At 44.5% G+C, this 21,376-nt stretch overlaps 1 protein-coding gene across 1 annotated transcript in view; it reads left to right on the top strand.

Annotated features, from left to right (window-relative positions):
• Positions 1-252: 252 nt before the first annotated feature.
• The window catches only part of sfxn2 (sideroflexin 2), a 96,153-nt gene continuing 75,029 nt past the window's right edge, over positions 253-21,376 (top strand). The window contains exon 1 of the mRNA XM_078223163.1: positions 253-395. The gene's annotated coding sequence lies outside the window, so the exon portion shown is untranslated. The remainder of the gene's footprint in view (positions 396-21,376) is intronic.

Here is a 21,376-nt window from a genome sequence, read left to right as displayed (position 1 = left end):
CGAGGTGACGTTCACCGGATTGCCGTCGCCCCGCCCCTTCTCAGCTGCGTTTACGTCACCCGGCTGCCGACGGAGCACCTTTCTGTGACGTAGAACGCAGACGCAATGACATCGGCCGGAGTTGGTGACGTGTCGGAGGGGCGGTGACGGGGGCGGGGGCGGACCCGGGCGTGCGCTGATTGGACACGCCCTGACTGGACACGCCCTGATTGGACGCGCCCTGAATGGACGCTGATTGTACGCGTGCTGATTGGACGTTGACTGGACGCGCGCTGATTGGACGCGCGAGCCTGTGCCCTGAGGAGGGAAGAAGTCAATGGAGTTGCTACTTTAGTTATTTATATTTTTCCCGCCTGGTCCGCGCTGTAACAAGTCAAGAGATTGCAACCTGCCAGGTACGTGAGTAACTGTGTTGCAATTTTCCTGCTTGTTGTTGGCACTTTGTACTCTGGGAGCTGTCCCGCCCGCCTGCTTGGCATGGCTGGGCTGCCGGCTGCTGCAGCTGTCACTCTCGGCCCTTCCACTTTGTACTCGTGTCACAGAGTTCTCTCACTTCTCAAACACTTGCTGTCCCCCGAGTCACCGTTTTACACCAGTTGGCCATGTGCAGTCTCGATCACAATCACCTGCTGGCAAATAATGCAAGCCCAAATGAATAACTTCAGTCAGTCAGCTACTTCAGTGACAAAGGAGGGGACTTGCATTTATATATCGCCTTTCCCGACCTCAGGCTGTCCCGATGAGCGCTTTAGCTGATGCAATCCTTTGGAAGTTTGTTACTGTTGTAATGCAGGAAATGCAGCTGTCAATTTGCGCACAGCAAGCTCCCACGAGCAGCAATGTGACTGTGCCTTGCTGGTCAGTTATAGCAATGTTGGTTTGACAGGTACAAAATGATCAACACATTCTTCCTCTTTGAAATGGTACCTTTGAATCTTTCACATCCACCCAAAAGGTGTTTCATCCAAAAAATGGCACTGACAATGCAGTCCTCTGTTCATAATGCATTGGAGTTTTAGCCAAAATATTTGTGTCGAGTCTCTGGAATGGGACATGAAACTAAAACAGGGGCAAAAATATTTCCGAGAAATTAATATGAAACATCGTGATTTTGTGTGCAACCTGTGTTTGTTTTTATTGATATATGAATGATTTGTGTTACAATTTACAAGCTGTAAGAAATAGTTTATCAAAGATTACAAAATATACTAATAGTCCTTTGCGTTTCAATATTGGGTACATGTTTATGGCCATTAGTGTTCTGAAGAGTGCATAAGAAGTTTTGGTGGGTGTTATGATGACCACAAGGGAATCATCAATAGATCTCTCTGTGGGCTTTTGGAATAGGAACTTCCCATTAGTGAATAGAGGTTCACCCAATAGGGAAGGAGCAGTGAGGGGGGATGGTTTAAAAGCAGCAGGTTCCACTCAGGCCGGCAGTCAAAAGACTCATGGCTGACCTGTACACTGTAGCCGCTGAGCGGCATTTCCAGCACATTGTAAATAAAGGGTGGTGGTGTGACAGAATATTGGCCTCGGTGAGGTTGTTACATTGGCGACGAGGAGTCAAGTGAGTTTTTTCTCTCTCCGGACCATCTTTACTGTCAAGGCAAGTAATCCTTGGGTAAGAAAAATGCCTCTTTTTGATAAACCAGAAGCCTATGATGCAAGCAGAGAAGACTGAGCCCTATATGCAGAGCGCGTGCATTAATTTTTTCGGGCCAACAATATTGAAGGCGATGAAAAACAGAAAATGGTCCTGTTGATGACATGTGGGGTCCCGACCTTCAGTGTAATAAAAGGCCTGACCTACCCGGATGCTCCGACTCCAAAATCTTTGATGAATTGGCGGACTTGGTTAAAAGCTGTTCTGATTCAAACCCTTCCATAATACTCCAGCGATACCGCTTTAACATGGTAGGGCATACCCCTGGGGAATCTGTCACCAAATTTCTGACCAGGTTGCTAAATTGGCAGAATACTGTGAACTTGGGCCACCCCTGAAAGACATGTTATGAGATAGGCTGGTCTGTGGAATTAATAATGTGACAGTCCAAAACAAAATTGACAGAACCCAATTTGGACCTAAAGAAGACCATTGAGCTGACATTATTATTGGAGAATGCAGAGAAAGAAGCTCAGGAACTTACAGGAGATGTCAGACAGCAGTGTCCTCCGGAGTGGAGTATACCTCGGCCCTTGACCCTCATGCAACGTCCATTTCTCAACTGAGAGCAATGGTATTAGTAAAAAACCACAGAATCCCTTACAGCGGCAGAGGCCGAGTCGCATCACCAGGCAGTCAAGGGAGGGCAGAAACAGCCTTTAAACTCCAGGGAGCATCTTCCAGAAGGTTGTAGATGCCAAACGATAGACTATTGCAAATGCTGCAGAAAACCACAACCGAGACAAAGATATCGGGACAGTCAAAACGTGTGCTATTTCGAAAAAAGCCCAAGGCCAGTACTGGACTGTACCTTGCAGATGTGCTCATAACCAGGGACAATGCAATTTAATGTCATCGCCACGACAAAGGTTGCCCCCATACTATTGGAGTTGTTAGTAAATGGTCACCCATTAAAAATGGAAGTGGATATGGGGGCTGTGATCTCCATTACTGGGGAGCAGACTTATGATCACTTCTGGCCTGGTTTTCAGCTCCTGGACTTAGAAAACACAAAGACCAGGCTGTTCACCTGCAGGGGGAACCATTACAGATAAAGGCCATCACAGTGACCCTAGTCTGAATTACAGGCAGCAGTCCGCTCGGCTTCCACTCATCATTGTACGGGGACCTAGCCTTATGGGGAGATATTGGCTCCGACACATCAGATTGAACTGGCTGGAGATCTTCAGGCTGGGTGTGGGGGGCGCTGTACAAAGTCATCACCAAGTATCCCAAAGTTTTCCAGGAATGGCTTGGGGAAAAAAGGGGAGCCAAAGTTAAGATCTACGTCAACCACAATGCTGTGCCCAAGTATTTTAGAGTGAGACCAGTTCCGGCAGGTTGGTACAATGGTTAGCACTCATGCCTCACAGCGCCAGGGATCTGGGTTCAATTCCCAGCGTGGGTCACTGTCTGAGTGGAATTTACACGTTCTCCTGATGTCTGCTCCAGTTTCCTCCCACAGTCCAAAGATGTGCGGGTTAGGTTGATTGCCATGATAAATTGCCCCTTCGTATTAGGAGGATCAGCAGGATAAGCATGTGGGGTTACGGGGATAGGACCTGGGCGGGATTGTTGTCGGTGCAGGTTCAAAGAGCTCTTTCTGCACTGTAGGGGTTCTATGATTCTTTTGGAAAAAGTAGAATCGGAACCAGAATGCCTGGAAAAGCTGGTCTTAATAAGACCTGTACAATTTGCAGGGTTGGCTGTACCTGCTGTTCCTGTCCTTAAGCCGGATAAGTTGGTCCGACTTTGTGGAGACCATTAGTTTACTGTCAATAGGGTTTCTGAGCTTGATGGATACCTCATGCCCTGGATTGAAGACCTATTAACTGGGGCCAAGCTTTTTTGAAGTTGGACATGAATCATGCGTATCTCCAACTTGTATCACATGAGCCATCCCAGAAGCACGTGACAATACGAACAAAGGCCTATACGAGCACACTGGTCTGCCCCATGGGGTCTCCTCTGTATGCGCCATTTTCAACAGATCATGGAGAATATACCCCAAGGGTTACCCCAGGTAGCGGTGTGCCTGTACAATGTCTTGGTCACAGGAACTTTGGAATGCGAACACCTAGCAAACCTGGAGGAAGCCTTGCAGCGATTCTTGGAGGTCAGGGTAGGCCTGAAAAGGAAAAAATGTGTTTTCCAAGCAAGTGCCGTGACCTAATTGGACTATAGGGTGGATGGCAAGGGGCTTCCTGGGGTTAGTGAAATATTACGAGAAGTTTATTCTTAATTTAGCTTTTTTACTGGTCCCCTTGCATATTCCACTGTGGAAACATCAAAGGTGGTCTTGGGGTGGGGGCGGCAATGGCATTAAACAAACTTTTGTCTTCTACTTTAATGACTCATTTTGACCTTAAAAAGGACCTCATCTTGACATGCGATACTTCCCCTTATGGGGTTGGAGTGGGACTCGTACATTGCTGGAGAGATGGAACAGAGAACTAACTCTATTGTGTCTGCGTCTAGGACCCTGAGCGGAGGTATTCCCAGATCGAGAAAGTGGGGTTTACAGTTGTCTTTGGGGTAACAAAATGCAATCAATATGTCTGTGGTAGATGCTTCATTAGTAACTGATCTAAATCCACTGCTTTTTAAAGAAGACAAGGCAATACTTCCCCCATTGCCTCTGCCTGGATACAGTGTAGGGCCTTGTTACTGGTGGCTCATGAATACCTCCAAGAGCACAGCCCTGGCACCTGGATAACAACGCTGAAGCACTTTAGTCATCTGCTGTTGCCCATTAACCCAGTTTCATTAGCAAACAAAGAACAGTACAGCACAGGCCCTCCAAGCCTGTGCAATCACGTTTACCTATCTAAACCAACCGCTTATATCCCTCTATTCCCCTTCTGTTCATGTGCCTATCAAGATAAGTCTTAAATGTGGCTAACATAACTGCCTCAACCCCTCACTTGGCAGTGCATTCCAGTCCCCCACCGCCCTCTGTGTAAAAGAAAAACTACCTCCGCACATCTCCACTGAACCTTTCCCCCCCACTTATCTTGAACTTATGCCCCCTTGTAATTGTTATTTCTGCCCTGGGAAAAAAGCTTCCAACTGTTCACCCGATCTATACCTCTCCTCATAATTTTATAAACTTCTATCCGGTCACCCCTCAGCCTCCATCTTTCCAGGAGGAACAATCCCGGTTTATTCAATCTCTCCTCATAGCTAATATCCTCCATACCAGGCAACATCCAGGTAGACCTTTTCTGCACTCTCTCTCTCTCCAAAGCCTCCACGTCCTTCTGGTAGTGTGGTGACCAGAATTGGACACCGTATTCCAAATGTGGCCTAACCAACGTTTTATACAACTGTAACATAATTTGCAAACACCAGCAGTTGTGGAAGAGGTTGTGTTGACCCTCAATATTTTGGACACCTTGCTGGTATCTGTAAGGCGGTGGCTTTTGCTGCCAAATAAACCTGTTTGACTTTGGCCTGGTGTTGTGAGACTTCTTACTGTGTTTACCCCAGTCCAACGCCGGCATCTCCACACCAGGAATCTAGAACAGGGGTACACAACCTCAGTATAAGGGGATCAAACAATCAAGACAGAAATGGCAGGAATTTATGTCAGGGTCGTGAATCTTTGGAATTCTCTCCTCCAGATTTTGTTTTAAGTTTTAAAGTTTATTAGTGTCACAAGTAGGCTTGCATTAACACTGTAATGAAGTTACTGTGAAAATCCCCTAGTTACCACACTCCGACACCTGTTCGGGAACACTGAGGGAGAATTTAGCTGAAATAGATTTTGACCTCTGAGGGAATCAAGGAATTTGGGATGCAGAGGGGAAGCTGGAGATGAGGCAGGTCAACCCTGATATTGAATGGCATAGCAGGCTCAAGGGGCCAGGTCTGCTCCTGCTCCCATTCTATTATGTATAAAGAAGATATCCAGTGTCAGCTGATTTGATCAATTTAGGTGTAATTGCATTTTTAATGCAGTTATGTTCTACATTTTGGGACCAAAGCCACCTCCAGAAGAGGCTTGCAAACAGCAAAATGCCAAAGAAGTTTTAGAGTATTCTTTGTTATTGGCCTGGGTCTTTTGTACTCTGAAGTAGGCATACCCACCAAACATCAGACTGAGGTGTTGCTTTGAATTTGCCAGTTTAGAGAATTGTGCAGCAGAGGAGGAGGCCATTCAGTCCATTGTGACTATTCATTGAGTTCATGTATATCCTTTGAAGAGTGCAGCAATTGATTCAATACTGAAAGGAATAGTAGCTGATTTTAATAAATATTATGTAATACTCTTTAATGATCAGATAAAGCTCGGCACAACATCGTGGGCCGAAGGGCCTGTTCTGTGCTGTACTGTTCTATGTTAAGGCAAATCAAGGCCTGGATGGAAAAGGACCCAGTCCTATCTAAATTTAAAAAAAAACAATATTATACAGGGGATTCAGAGGACAGCCCTCCGATAAAATGAAATGCTACTGTATGAAGAAGAATGAGCTCCATGGTGAGGATCGCATCGTTCTCTGGGCTTCGTGTGTAGTTGTCCCTCGCCCAGGGAGATATCCGATACTTATGGAATTACACCATGGCCATCCTAGGATTTCAAAGATGAAAATGCTACTCGAGCTATGTATTGTGGCCCAGTCTGGATGCAGACATTACCAACTTGGTCAGACAGTGTGAGTTGTGCCAAGAGAATCAAAAGAACTAAGAACAACTATCATTCTGAAAGGACAGAGAGAACGTTCAAAACCAGCAACCCAGTCCACATGAAGAACTTCAGGGATGGTTTCGGTTGCGTCCCCGGGATTATAAGGGAAAAAGTGGGGCCATGTCTTAAGCTCCAAGTGTAGGGCAAAATTGTCAGGAAACACCTGGACCATCTCAGGAGTAGGGATCCCATGCCAGTGCAGGCCTCATTACCAGTCATAGGGGCGACCACTGCCAGCGTTGAGCCACAACTAGAAGTCGACCCTATATGTGCCCCTGCAGGTGATGAGGGCATGTTGAAGAGAAGAGTGCCCCAACTGAAGCAAGACCTCGGGAAGAACCAGCGTCTGTGGCTTCACGACGGAGGTGAAGGACTCCAATCCAATGAGAACAGCAGGAGCCTAAACTCCAGTTGCCCTCCTCTCAGCCAGCACTGGTTAGCACTTGGATTGGGTACATTTTCCAGGAAAGCGGCCCAAGGCTTTTCATTAAAACATAAGAAAAATAAGTGAGATAGAGGATACAGGATTTAGATACAAAATATTTAGAGTGTGGGGAGGCAACGTATGTCAGCAAAGACAGTGATGAAGGATGAGGGGTTATTGTAATAAATCCTCTGAGGCGGAAGTCCCTTCATCAAAATCCCTTCATTTACAAGTCTGACAACAGCATACAGAGTGAGTTCAGTTAGCAGCCTACACTAGGAGTTCCAGAGGAACTGACACTCCTGGTCAAACACAGAACAAGAGGCTCCCTAATTGGCCCATCAATTTGGCCCTGAATCAGGGAACTCTTTGTGTCCTAACCAAATAAACAAAATCAACTTAATTTAGGGAGAACTCAAAAAGCGCAGCTCCCTAAAAGGAGGGGAACCACCCGAAACAAAAAACAAAGCGGAAAGGAAACTTAAAACGTCAAATTAAAATGTGATTAAATGGGTCAATAATACACCCCAGTCCCTGCGGTGCCCAGCGGGCACAGAAGGGCCCTTAATCAGAGACTTCTTTTATTCTAATAGGCCAAGCTCAATTGCCTGATTTGAAGTCATTACAGTTATATATATATTTAATTGGTTGCATGATTGCTTTAAGAGCTGATCAGTTGATTTGATGGTGATGCAATTAGGGTGCTACAGAGGCTGCTGTTTAGTTTCAGTTTCTCTCGGTACAGGCAAAAACACCTAGAATAAACCTTGTTATTAGTTGGAAACTCTTTTTTTTCTTTTTGTGTAAAAACCACAACCCCTAACATAATTAGGACATTGCAAAAAGAAAATTAGCATGTAGTTATTTTTGGTGGTCGGACCTGGATGCACAGATTGAAGAAAATGTGGAGATGAGAGGGTAAGTTGAAGACACATCAGCCTTGGTCACCTGAAAAGGATCAGTTATCCATTTAGTGTCCTGGGAAAAACAAATTTAAAGGCAGTCAACAGCCAGGGCTCACAATGATATTGTGCACCTACAGGCGGCACAGTAGTTAACACTGCCAGGGACCCGGGTTCAAATCTGGCTTCGGGTCACTGTGTGGAGTTTGCACGTTCTCCCCGTGTCTGCGTCGGTCTCCTCCGGATGCTCTGGTTTCCTCCCACATCCAAAAATGTGCAAGTTAGGTTGATTGGCCATGATAAATTGACCCTAGTGTCGGGGGATTAGCAGGATAAATAAGTGGGGTTACAGGAATAGGGCCTGGGTGGGATTGTGGTCGGTGCAGACTCGATGGGCCGAATGGCCTCCTTCTGCACCGTAGATTCGATGAATATGTTTTCCCTTACACTCTTGAAGCAACCCTCTTTATCCCATTCTTCCTTCTCGGAAGGTTTTCACTCATGCTGAGATGCGGTGATGCCAAGTTAAGATCATCTGCTTGGCGTAGATCCGAGAATCAAGTGGATGCGTCTATAAAATAATGAGGGGCACAAGCCACTAGCTTTCGGAGCACTGCCCCTTGCCACACATGTCACACTATCTGTAACCCCCACGACTTGCCTGGGCCCGCAAAATCTCACTAACTGTCCTGTCTGGAGACAATACACATCTCTTTAACCTGTGCTTAACCCTCTCTCCACTCACATTGTCTGTACCTTTAAGACTTGATTACCTGTAAAGACTCGCATTCCAACCATTATTTTGTAAATTGAGTTTGTCTTTATATGCCCTGTTTGTGAACAGAACTCCCACTCACCTGATGAAGGGGCAGCGCTCCGAAAGCTAGTGGCTTGTGGTACCAAATAAACCTGTTGGACTTTAACCTGGTGTTGTGAGACTTCTTACTATGTTTTATTAAGCCTACTAAATATTGACACGTTTCAGAGTGCAAATGCTGTGGGGACCTGACATCTTGGGGGAAGCCATTCTAAAATTTTCCATGGTTCTGAATTAGTATATTTAAATTACTATAGCAACTGACTGAATTGTTATTGGGGTGATCTATACGGGAGCCCAGTGGCAGTCAGCTGTGTGTGTGAAATGTTGGGGTCCCGCAAGAATATTACATGATCTTAATCGGTGTCACCTCTGACATGCAAGATAATTTTCAGTGGAAACAATGCCAGGTTTTTTTTTTGGAAGGTGGATGAATTTTTTTGCAGTGTGCTTCCCTGCAGGTTTACCTTTCCCTTTTAAATATCATTGATATGGAGTCTTTCTTCATGCCCTCTCTTCCAGTGCAGTTAGAAGCATGTGATTGATGAAAAGAGGATTTAGACTGGTGTGAAAGAGGAATGAGTTGGGGACAAACAGAAAAGTTTAAAGTTTATTTATTAGTGTCACAAGTAGGCTTACATTAACACTGCAATGAAGTTACTGTGAAATTCGCCTTGTCGCCGCACTCTGGCACCGGTTCAGGTACACTGAGGGAGAATGGCCAATGCACCTAACCAAGCACATCTTTTGGACTGTGTGTGTGTGTGTGTGTGTGTGTGTGTGGGGTGTGGGGGGGGGGGGGGGAGGAACCGGAGCTGGGGGGGGGGGGGGGAGGAAGGAAGGAACCGGAGCACCCGGAGGAAACCCATGCAGACACAGGGAAAATGTGCAGACTCCGCACAGACAGTGACCCAAGGCCGGAATCAAACCCGGGTCCCTGGCGCTGTGAGGCAGCAGTGCTAACCACTGCCATCGTGCCGCCCCCAAATGCTGCCAAGCATAAAAATCAGATGGATCTTTATGTGCACCAAAGGAAACAATGTGCAGATGGTAGTTACTTCCCTTGTTGTACAGTTTGTTAGGAACTGGTCATTCTTTCTGAAAATGTTGATCAGAGAAAACAGAATGTACCAGGTACTCAAAATCCAGATTTTATTATGGGAGCTCAATACTTTAACAACAGCCTACCTCTTTTTTTTGGTATGGTGATGTTACAGCAAAGTGGTCTGCTCAAGACACCACCTATGTTGGTAATAGTGGGGGGAGTATGAAACATAGAATATAAAATGGGGATGAAGAGGAAAATCTGCCCCAAAACATTTCGGAGAGGATTTTAATCGCCATTCTCATTGCTGATGTACTTTTCTTCTTGTGCCAGTAAGAAGCGGTCTACCAATTCATTTCAACATCTATCGGGAGAGATTTCCTTTTGTAGGTGTTTGTGGTGAAATCATAAAACTGTATATTAAAAGTTTATTTATTGGTGTCATTAACACTGCAATGAAGTTACTGTGAAAATCCCCTAGTCGCCACACTCCGGCGCCTGTTAGGGTACGCGGAGGGAGAATTTAGCACGGCCAATGCACCTAACCAGCACGTCTTTTGGACTGTGGGAGGAAACCGGAGCACCCGGAGGAAACCCACGCAGACACGGGGAGAATGTGCAGACTCCACACAGACAGTGAGCCGAGACTGGAATTGAACCCGGGTCCTGGCGCTTTGAGGCAGCAGAGCTAACCACTGTGCCACCGTGCCGTCTGTTTCTGACTGTTAGAAACAGCTAATACAGGAATCCTCCCCATTACTGAAATGGCTCTTTCTCCCTCCCCTGTGGACAAGACTGAACTTTAATTGAATTTTCCAGGGATTCCATGTAAGTTTATATTTAACACATCCATTGTAGCTATTGGTCACTCGGTGCTTCTTTTCATTCTTCTTTCCCATCCACACACATCCCCCGTACAACAATTTGACTTTCGTTCTTCATCAGCCGGCCAAGAAAAGCAGAGAATACGTTTTTTGAAAGACCTTGCTTGCGTACTTTCTGCCCTCGAGCACAAATCTAAAGCAACAATGTTTAGCTAGAAGAGACCTGACTCTAATAGGGAGTAAAAACGTTCTTAGTGAGTGAGTGACCATCAGGTTAGAATGGAAGGGGTGGCACAGTGGTTAGCACCACAGCCTCCAGGGACCCGGGTTCAATTCCAGCCTCGGGTGACTGTCTGTGTGGAGTTTACACGTTCTCCCCGCGTCTGCATAGGTTTCCTCCGGGTGCTCCGGTTTCCTCCCACACTCCAAAGATATGCAGGTTAGGTGGATTGGCCATGCTAAAAAAGGTTGCCCCTTAGTGTCCCAAGACGTGTAGATTAGATGGATTAGCCATGGGAAATGTGTAGGGTAAACACAGTAAGGAGTCTAACAACACCAGGTTAAAGTCCAACAGGTTTATTTGGTAGCAAATGCCACTAGCTTTCGGAGCGCTGCTCCTTCGTCAGATGGAGTGGAAATCTGCTCTCAAACATTACAGGGATAGGATGGGAAAGAGGGCCTGGGTGAGATACTCTGTTGCAGAGTCGGTGGGCCGGATGGCCTCATGGTTCTGTGGATGGACAAAATGGCCAATTCCCCAATTTAACAGAATTGTGTGTGACTCTGATTGCTTTCAATTATAAGCTGACTTCACACAGGAAAATTGTTGACGTTTCTAAATTACAAACTTGATGCATTCCCTGATGCACAACAATGACCAGTGTGACTCCCGCCATCCATTGGAATAAAAATATTCCATTAAGTGTTTCTGTCCTTCACGTAGATCGACTTTAAACATCTTGCTCGTAACAATGTGAAGCACACCCATTAGTGATCAATAATGAAAAAAATAATTAATAATGAGCCACATCCATTCCATCCAACAGACCACAGTCAGTTTGTTCCGTATTGGCCTGAATCCAATGCGTTTCATCACTGTCGGGAGATGAATATCTAGGTAAAATGTCAAGGGAGATAAATCTCTGATAAATGCATTTATCTAAAACTTCTCTCTGCTATTTGAACAGATTGATGTCTCTGGACAGAATTAGTGAGAGAAGAATTTCAGGTGAATGGTTTACACATTCAAACACCTGTATCCTAAATACCAAGGACATCAATCTTACATGACTGGTTGCACGTCTCGGTTGGCACTTCCAGCAGCATAAAAACCATAACGATCCACCGAGTATTTAATCATCTCTTATCCATCTGAAGTCCAAACTTACTGAGTAGATATCCAGCCCCAGTGTTTTTTGTCAAAACAAGTGAGTTGACCTAGCATTAGTGACTTTTACAGGGAGTCTGTTCCGCATTGTTTATAAAAAAAACCTAATTTCTTGTCTTATTTGGATTCTATTAATTTTTGTATTTGTACTTCAGCTGTGAGGTTGTGGGGTCAGTTCATTCTTCCGAATAGGTCAGTTTAAAAAAAATCAAAATCTACCAGTTGCCACACTCCGGCGCCTGTTCGGGTACACTGAGAACGAATTTAGAATGGTCAATGCACCTAACCCACACATTTTTGGAGTGTGGGAGGAAACCAGAGCACCCAGTGGAAACCCACACAGACACGGGGAGAATGTGCAGACGGGGGAAGTGGTTTAATGTCTCACCTGAAAAACACTCAGTACTGCAGTGAAGTGTTGGCCTTGGTGACGTACTCAAGTTATTGGAGCAGGACTTGAACCCACAATGGGACTTGCGACATAGTGAGCCCCAGCAAACACCCATGTTCCTGGAATAAACACACCACCAAAAGGAACGTTCACAATACACTATAAATAGTTACTTTCACCAAGAACTCCGGTTAAAAAAGCGAGGCCACTTATTTTTAAGCTGTATTGCCTTTGACCTATAGCTCACACAGCACACAATGCATTTGCCACATAAATAATCATTTCAAAATGTCTAAAGTGAGTTTTTAAAAATGTAGCCAGTGTAATAAACAGTTGGCAGTATCTCAATCTCAGACGATACATTTCAATCTCTAGTAATGTTTATAAACTATTTATAAGACAATCGGAACTGCTCGATCAAATTGCTGTCTTTGCAACTCTAAGCCAGCCATCTGTTATGCTTCAAGTGCCCATATATAATATTTCAGGGAACTGATGGCATTTTCGAGAATGAAATTTATGATAGTATACTTTCTTGACCCAGAACAGCATCATGCAAACAACCCACTGGAAGTTTTCTTTTCCCAAGGCTTGTAGTCCCTGGAATGTAGAAGGTCAAGAGGTGATTGCTTGATTGGGATCTTTAATTTTGAATTAATAAGGTAGACAGAAACATTTTCTGCTGATGTAGAAGTTTAGGTTAAGGGGACGTAAACCTAAAACGTGGCAGTCAGAGAAGTTAGGAAACACTTCTGCATGCAAAGGGTAGCAGCAGTACGGAACTCTCTCCAACAAAAAGCAATAAATACCAAACAAATGAACAATTTTAAAGTTGAAATCGATTGACTTTTGCTAACCAAGAATGAAGAAGGTATTTGGAGCAAAGGCAGGTGGATGGAGTTAAGATATAGATCAGCCATTACAATATCTTACTGAATGGTCAACATACTTACGTCCCAACCCCATTCCTCAACTAACTTCTCTTGCCCTGATACCAGGATATGTTTCCTCATGGGCACCATCATCAAACCTAAGCTACCTAGACAGAGATCAATAGATTGCTAGATACCAATGACATTAAGGGATATGGGGATAGTGCGGGAAGGTGGTGTTCAAATAGAAGGTCAGCCATGATCTAGTTAAATGGCAGATCAGGCTCGAGGGGCAGAATGGCCTACATCTGTTCCTATGTTTCTACCTCATTCACATGATGGTCTAGCGCACATACTGTAGGCCAAAATACCTGCCTTGCACTCCCATTCCAATCAGTGATACCCTTTGTCAAAGGGTCTGAAATAGTTTACGATAGAAGCTACTCGAGGGGAAAGAGGGTTGGCCTTGGAGAGGGACAGGATAATCAAAGTTGAGGCAGAATCACAGAATTGTTACGGTGCAGAAGGAGGCCATTTGGCCCATTGTGTCTGCACTGGCTCTCCCAGACAAGCATCATGACTTAGTGCTATTTCCCCATCTTTTCCCCATACCTCTGTACATTGTTAGTATTAATATCATCTCGAATGCCTCGATTGTACCTGCTTTCAGGACACAAACCATTTGTTGTGTGAAAAGTTTTTCTCCCATCACATTTTGCAAATCGCTTTAGAGTTGTACAGTACAGAAGAGGCCCTTCAGCCCATCTAGTCTACACTGACAAAAGTCTACATTAAATCTACACTAATCCCACTTTCCAGCACTTGGCCTATGGCCTTGAACATTATGACATTTCAAGTGCTCATCCATGCACCTTTTTTAAAGGTTGTGAGGTTTCCCGCCTCTACTATCCTCCCAAGAAGTGCATTCCAGACTGCTACCACCCTCTGGGTGGGAAAGACTTTCCTCAAATCTCCTCCAAACCTCCTACTCCTCACCTTAAAATTATGCCCTCTTGTTATTGACCCTTTAACAAAAGGGAACAGCTGTTTCCTATTCACCTTTTCTTTACCCCTACTAATTTTGTACAGCTCTGAGGTCCTCCCTCAGCCTTCTCTGCACTAAAGAAAACAGTTTTTTGAAGGGGTAACCAAGAAGGTAGATGAGGGCAGTGCAGTTGATGTTGTCTACATGGACTTTAGCAAGGCCTTTGACAAGGTACCGCATGGTAGGTTGTTGCATAAGGTTAAATCTACCAGGGTGAGGTAGCTAAATGGATACAAAATTGGCTTGATGACAGAAGCCAGAGGGTGGTTGTAGAGGGTTGTTTTTTAAACTGGAGACCTGTGACCATCGGTGTGCCTCAGGAATCTGTGCTGGGTCCACTGTTATTTGTCATTTATATTAATGATTTGGATGAGAATATAGTAGGCATGATGTAGGTAAGTTTGCAGATGACACCAAGATTGGTGGCATAGTGGACAGTGAAGAAGGTTATCTCAGATTGCAACGGGATCTTGATCAATTAGGCCAGTGGGCTGACGAATGGCAGATGCAGTTTAATTTAGGCAAATGTGAGGTGATGCATTTTGGTAGATTGAACCAGGACAGGACTTACTCAGTTAATGGTAGGGTGTTGGGGAGAGTTACAGAACAAAGAGATCTAGGCGTACAGGTTCATAGCTCCTTGAAAGTGGAGTCACAGGTGGACAGAGTGGTGAAGAAGGCATTCGGCATGCTTGGTTTCGTTGGTCAGAACATTGAACACGGGAGTTGGGACGTCTTGTTGAAATTGTACAAGACATTGGTAAGGCCACACTTGGAATACTGTGTGCAATTCTGGTCACCCTATTATAGAAAGGATATTATTAAACTAGAAAGAATGCAGAAAAGATTTACTAGGATGCTACCGGGACTTGATGGTTTGAGTTATAAGGAGAGCATGGATAGACTGGGACTTCTTTCTTTGGAGCGTAGAAGGCTGAGGGGTGATCTTATAGAGGTCTATAAAATAATGAGGGGCATAGATCAACTAGATAGCCAATATATTTTCTCAAAGGTAGAGGAGTCTAAAACTAGAGGGCATAGGTTTAAGGTGAGAGGGGAGAGATACAAAAGGGTCCAGAGGGGCAATTTTTTCACACAGAGGGTGGTGAGTGTCTGGAACAAGCTGCCAGAGGTAGTAGCAGAGGCGGGTACAATTCTGTCTTTTAAAAAGCATTTAGTTACATGGGTAAGATGGGTATAGAGGGATATGGGCCAAATGCAGGCAATTGGGATTAGCTTAGGGTTTTAAAAAAAGGGTGGCATGGACAAGTTGGGCCAAAGGGCCTGTTTCCATGCTATAAACCTCTATGACTCTATAAATCAAGCCTAGTCAGCCTCTTTTCATAGCTCAAATGTCCCAGGCAGCATCCTGGTGAATCTCCTCTGCACGCTCTCCAGAACAGTCACATCCTTCCTATAGTGAGGCGACCAGAACTGCACACACTATTCCAGCTGTGACCTCACCAAAATTTTGTACATCTCCAACATAACTTTCCTGCTCTTGTAATCTATGTCATTATTGATAAAGGCAAATGTCCCATATGCCTTTTTAACTACCCTCTCAACTTGTCCTGTTGCCTTCAGGGATCTGTGGATAAACACCCAAGATCCCTCTGTTCTCTTGAGTTTCCTAGTGTCCTTTAAATCTGTGCCCTCTCGTTCTTGATCCTTTTCTGAGCAGGAACAGTTTCTCCCTATCTACTCTGTCCAGCCCCCTCATGATTTTGAACAATTCTATCAAATCTCCTCTTAACCTTCTTCGCTCCAAGGAGAACAGTCCCAACCTCTCCAATCTATCCCCATAACTGAAGTTTCTTGCCCCTGGAAACCATTCTTGTAAACCTCTTCTGGATTCTCTCCAATGTGTTCCTATCCTTCCTATAGTGGCACCCAGAACTACACACAATATTCCAGCTGAGGTCTAACAAGTGTCTTGTATAAATTCAGCATAACCCCCTTGCTCTTGTATTCTATGTCCCTGTTAATAAATATTAACAAATACTGTCAACAAGAACAAAACAATAACAGCAACTTCCATTTACACCCCAACGTTAACCTAGTAAAATGTTCCAAGGTGCTTCACAGGAATGTTATCAGGCAAAAGTCGACACAGAGTCAGATAAGAGTGAAATATTTGTATTTTTGTACTATAGTATCCCTAATGCCCTTGGAATGCCTCAGTGTTTTATAATTAATTATATACTTTTTGAAGGGTAGCTATTGTTGTGGGGAAAAATATCTCCAGGCATTTCATTGGCATATTGTCTAACAAAAGGAGATGATAGGACTGGTGACCTGGTATTAAAGGAGAACATTTAGCATGGCCACCCCACCTAACCAGCACATCTTTGGACTGTGGGAGGAAACTGGAGCACCCGGAGGAAACCCATGCAGACATGGGACGACTGTGCAAACTTCACACAGTCACCCAAGGCTGGAATCAAACCCGGGTCCCTGGCGCTGTCAGGCAGCAGTGCTAACCACTGTGTCATCGTGCCGCCCGGGTCCCTAGCGCTGTCAAGCAGCAGTGCTAACCAATGTGCCGCCTGGGTCCCTAGCGCTGTCAGGCAGCAGTGCTAACCACTGTGCCATCGTGCCGCCCGGGTCCCTAGCGCTGTCAGGCAGCAGTGCTAACCACGTTGCTGTCACATCAGACAATGTTACTCAACATTTGACTCCCACAACTACAGTCCTGCTCAGAAGCTGCCCTCAGTGAAGTTCCATGGAGTGATTGACCACACCTGCAGGGCCCAAAATGGCCAGCTGACTTCAAAAGCGCCACTTGGCAAGTCTGATCTGAGGCAAGACACCCTCCCCTGGAAATGTATTGGGGTGGAGACAACAGGGGAAGTAATACATTATTTATCGTTCAATTAAATCTGTAATTTTAATAGTCGTTTAATTTGCTGTTTGGATAGATCTGTTTTCCATTAGCATTGATATATACACTTTGCCTGACTGACTGAAGGAGTAGGAGCAGCACTGAATCTCTGATTTGCCAATGTCTTACGATAATGGCCTGGATGTTGCAGTCACTGACAAAGCAACAGCACCTGCCCTGACCTCAAAGAAAACTGCCTCTCGAAGATCTAGCGATCTCTGTGCGTTGGTTTCCTTTTTCCCGACATCAGTTTGAATCTAGCACCAAATTATGGGGATCTCCAGGTGTCTACCAGAAGTAACATCAAGCAGTTAAGCAACCAATAACATTGGAGTATTTTCACAGACAGTAAACCACACACATTATCCTTCAATATTAATTTTAAATTGTACAGATGGCAAAATAAATGATTTGGCACATTTGCATGGGATTAAGGCAGAAGCTAAAATCATAAACTTAAAAAATGTGTGGAATCTTTTAGCTCAATGGAGAAATTTGATATTCATCAAATATAAAATTACTCTTTCAGTATCAATAAGTTGTTTAGTTGTGATTATGAACTTTGTGCACAATTAAAAAGCCAATTATATCTCATTCAATTAGGTGTAATGTTTTTAAAGTTTTCTACAGAAGGACTAATAGTATAAAGGACCTGTTGTCATCAGGGTACCTGAATGGAGGGATACAGACCGAGCAAGGGCAGAAGGTTTTTTTTTAGTTTAGTTCGGGCATCCTGATTGGCATGTGTTCGGAGGGCTGACTGGCCTGTTCCTGTGTTGTACTTTTCTTTGTTCAGTTCTGTGATTTTGCTTTGATTGCAGACTGAGCAAGCTTCAACAGCATAGTTCTCCCTCCGATTTTTCCTCATCTAACACCATCTGTTCCCTTCTCCGACCTATGGTTATCCAGCCTCCCTTTGAATGCACTATTTGCTTCACCTGATGTGCTAGTGAGTTCCACATTCTCACCGCTCTCTGCGTAAATAAGATTCTTCTGAACTCACTATTTCGCTGACTATCTAATATTGATGGGAAAGTGTAGAGTCACTGACAGCAACCTCTGGATTTAGTGTTTAATTGCAGAAGTTGCTGTCAGTTTCAGAAGAGTAATGATGGTTAATGCTGATGGTTTTGCCATCATTACCCCTGCAAAATCCAGGCCATTAGATTTTAACATTAAAAATCTATGCCTGTCTGTTCTAAACATTTCACTTCCACAGTCAAGTAGTTTACACTGCAACTTGTTTGGTTCTTTAATTTAAAACTTTCTTTAGAAATGTTTAGCACAGGCGCAGCTCTCTTTATTATATGACTGGTTTACCATTCTTGTAAGCGAATTGTCATTAACCTTACCAGGACAACTCTGCCTTTTAATAAACAATACACCTTTGTACTAATATACAGCAGAACATGTCTTCAGCAAATTAGGGTGTATAATGGAGTCAGTAACTCATTGGTGAGGCAAAAAAGACATTTAACATGCAGACTGTCAAATGGTTCTCAGGTTTGGTTTGATTTGATTTATTATTGTTACATGTATTAACATACAGCGAAAAGTATTGTTTCTGGCGCGCTATACAGACAAAGCATACCGTTCATAGAGAAGGAAACGAGAGAGTGCAGAGTGTAGTGTTACACTCGTAGCTGGGGTGTGGAGAAAGATTAACTTAATGCAAGGTGGGTCCATTCGAAAGTCTGACGGCAGCAGGGAAGAAGCTGTTCTTGAGTCGGTTGGTACGTGACCTCAGACTTTTGTATCTTTTTCCCGACGGAAGAAGGTGGAAGAGAGAATGTCCGGGGTGCGTGGGGGTCCTTAATAATGCTGGCTGCTTTGCCGAGGCAGCAGGAAGTGTAGACAGAGTCAATGGATGGGAATTCATTCATTGCCCCTTCAGTGTGTTACTGAGTAACAGAGACAATGAAGGCCCAGCATAATATCCCAGTTCTGAGCTGAATCCACTGAGGTGCAGTGTTGTCCCAGTGGTGGACAATGGATCTGAATTGGTTATATCTCAAGAGCCCTGAAGAAGCTGAAAAAGGATACTCTCAAATTAAGAAAGAAGGATTATCAATAGTTTCTGGTGTCAAGAGATCCACCAGTATTTGTACGGGAGGCACTTTACTATTGTTTCTGATTCACAAACCATTTTTGGGTCTTTTTAAAGAAGACAAGGCTATTTCGCCACTTGCATCGACAAGAGCTCGCGTCGGCAAGAATTCAGCATTAGCCGGTTAGCATTGCTGCCTCACAGTGCCAGCGACCCAGGTTCGATTCCTGGCTTGGGTCACTGTCTGTGCGGACTCTGCACATTCTCTCCATGTCTGCATTGGGTTTCCTCTGGTTTCTTCCCACAGTCTGAAAGACGTGTTGGTTAGCTGCATTGGTTGGCACCATGCTAAATTCTCCCTCGGTGTACCTGAACAGATGCTGGAGTGTGGCGATTCGGGGATTGTCACAGTATCGTCATTGCAGTGTGAATGTAAGCCTACTTGGGACACTAATAAATAAACTGAAACCATAAATAAAATCCTCTCCTTCTACGAATATATCTTCAAGCACCAGCCTGGAACACATCCAGTGAATGCAGATGCACTTAGTCGCCTGCCTTTGCAAGAGACTGTTGCACCTCCCCCAATGCAGTAAGACATAGGCGTGGCATTGAATTTCTTAGATACTTTGCTAGCCTCAGCGAGACAAATCAAGTACTGGACCAGTCGGGATCCACTGCTGTCCATAGTGGGGCACAGGATACTCATGGTTTGGGCTAATGAGCCAGATGCTAACATGATTAAACCATATTTTAGACAAGAAGTTCAGCAGAGTTGCCAAGAATGGTTGATTAGCCATGCCAGATTGCCCCTCAGTGTCAGGGGGATTAGCAGAGTAAATGCGTGAGGTTTACAGGGATTGGGCCTGGGTGGGATTGTTGTCGGCGCAGGCTTGATGGGCTGAATGGCCTCCTTCTGCATTGTTGGGATTCTATGATCTCGACCAGTAAGAGCAGCACATTTGGCCTCCGTGCATAGGGGTTACAAAAGCAGCCAGTTAGTGATTGATTGCCCCCTGGTTATTTTTGCTGAAAAGTTTGCTTGAGTTGCTAACAACACAAAAGAGGCAAGGGGGGGGGAGGCAGTAATCCAGAGTCCCAGGGCAATGCACTGGGGAGCCAGGCTCAAACCCCACCCCAGAAGATGTTGAAATTTGAATTCAATAAAAATTTGGAATTAAAGTCTAATGATGACCAGGAAATGATTGTTGTAAAAACCCATCTGGTTCACTAACATTCTTTAGGGAAGGAAATCTGTCATCCTTACCTGGACTCCAGGTCCACAGCAATGTGGTTGACTCTTAAGTGCCCTCGTGGATGGGAAACAAAGGAATGAATAAAAATAAATCCAGCCCAGTTTCAAGTTGCATTTATGCTCCACACGAGCTTTCCTCATCAGGGCCTATCAGCAGAGCCCTCTATTCCTTTTCTCTCATACATTGCCTCACACATCCCCTTAAATACATCTATACAATTGTCTTCAATCACTTTCTGTGGCAGCAAGTTCCACATTCTCATTCCTCTCTTGGTAAATTCCCTATTTCGTTCTTGCTGATTACCTTATATTAGCCTCTAGTTTTGCTCTTCACCCGTGTCGAAGGCTTCATGCTGTGACAACTCGATCAAAACCTTTCATAATTTTAAATACTTCTGCAAGGTCATCAAGGGAAAAGAGGCCCAGTCTGGTGGTCATCCTTTCCTGCTGGCTGTGCCCCACATTTCTGGTATCATCCTTTTAAATCTTTTTTGCACATTTTGTGGGCTGGAAGATTGATGTTCCCTTTGAGGTTCCTCAAGGATGCAATCCAGTTCTGATATAACCTGTCGATGCTCATAAAACAATACCCTGGTTCACTAATGTCCTTTGGGGAAGGAAATCTGCCATCCTTACCTGGTCTGGCCTACCTTTGATTCCAGAGCCACAACAATGTGGTTGACTCTCAACTGCCCTTGGGCAATAAATGCTGGCCAGCCAGCGACGCCCACATCCCATGAATGAAATAAAAAAAACCTAGGAAAATTCAGAGCTTTCAGGAAAAGTAAGGCTGCAGTTGGAGGGCCACTCTGTCTCCTCAATTAATTCTTCCCTAATCAATAACAAAATGCTTTGGAGCCCTGATAGGACAATACATTAGGAATTATATAGTCTTTTATTTTGGGTATGCTTGAATTTTTCAACAATAGCACAGTGGTTAACACTGGTGGCGCATAGTGCCGGGGATGCTCTCTTGGTGAGTTGGTGCAGACTCGATGGGCCGAATTACGTCCTTCTGCACTGTATGGATTCTATGGTTCCATAGTGGGATAGTCTTTAATCACAATAAGATTGTATACCCATCAATAGAAATGTAATGGGATTGATTGACCTAGTAAATCTTATGCTCTGGG

Source organism: Mustelus asterias, chromosome 11 (genome assembly GCF_964213995.1).
Source record: "Mustelus asterias chromosome 11, sMusAst1.hap1.1, whole genome shotgun sequence".
NCBI lineage: Eukaryota > Metazoa > Chordata > Chondrichthyes > Carcharhiniformes > Triakidae > Mustelus > Mustelus asterias.
This window is presented reverse-complemented; position numbering and strand designations above follow the sequence as displayed.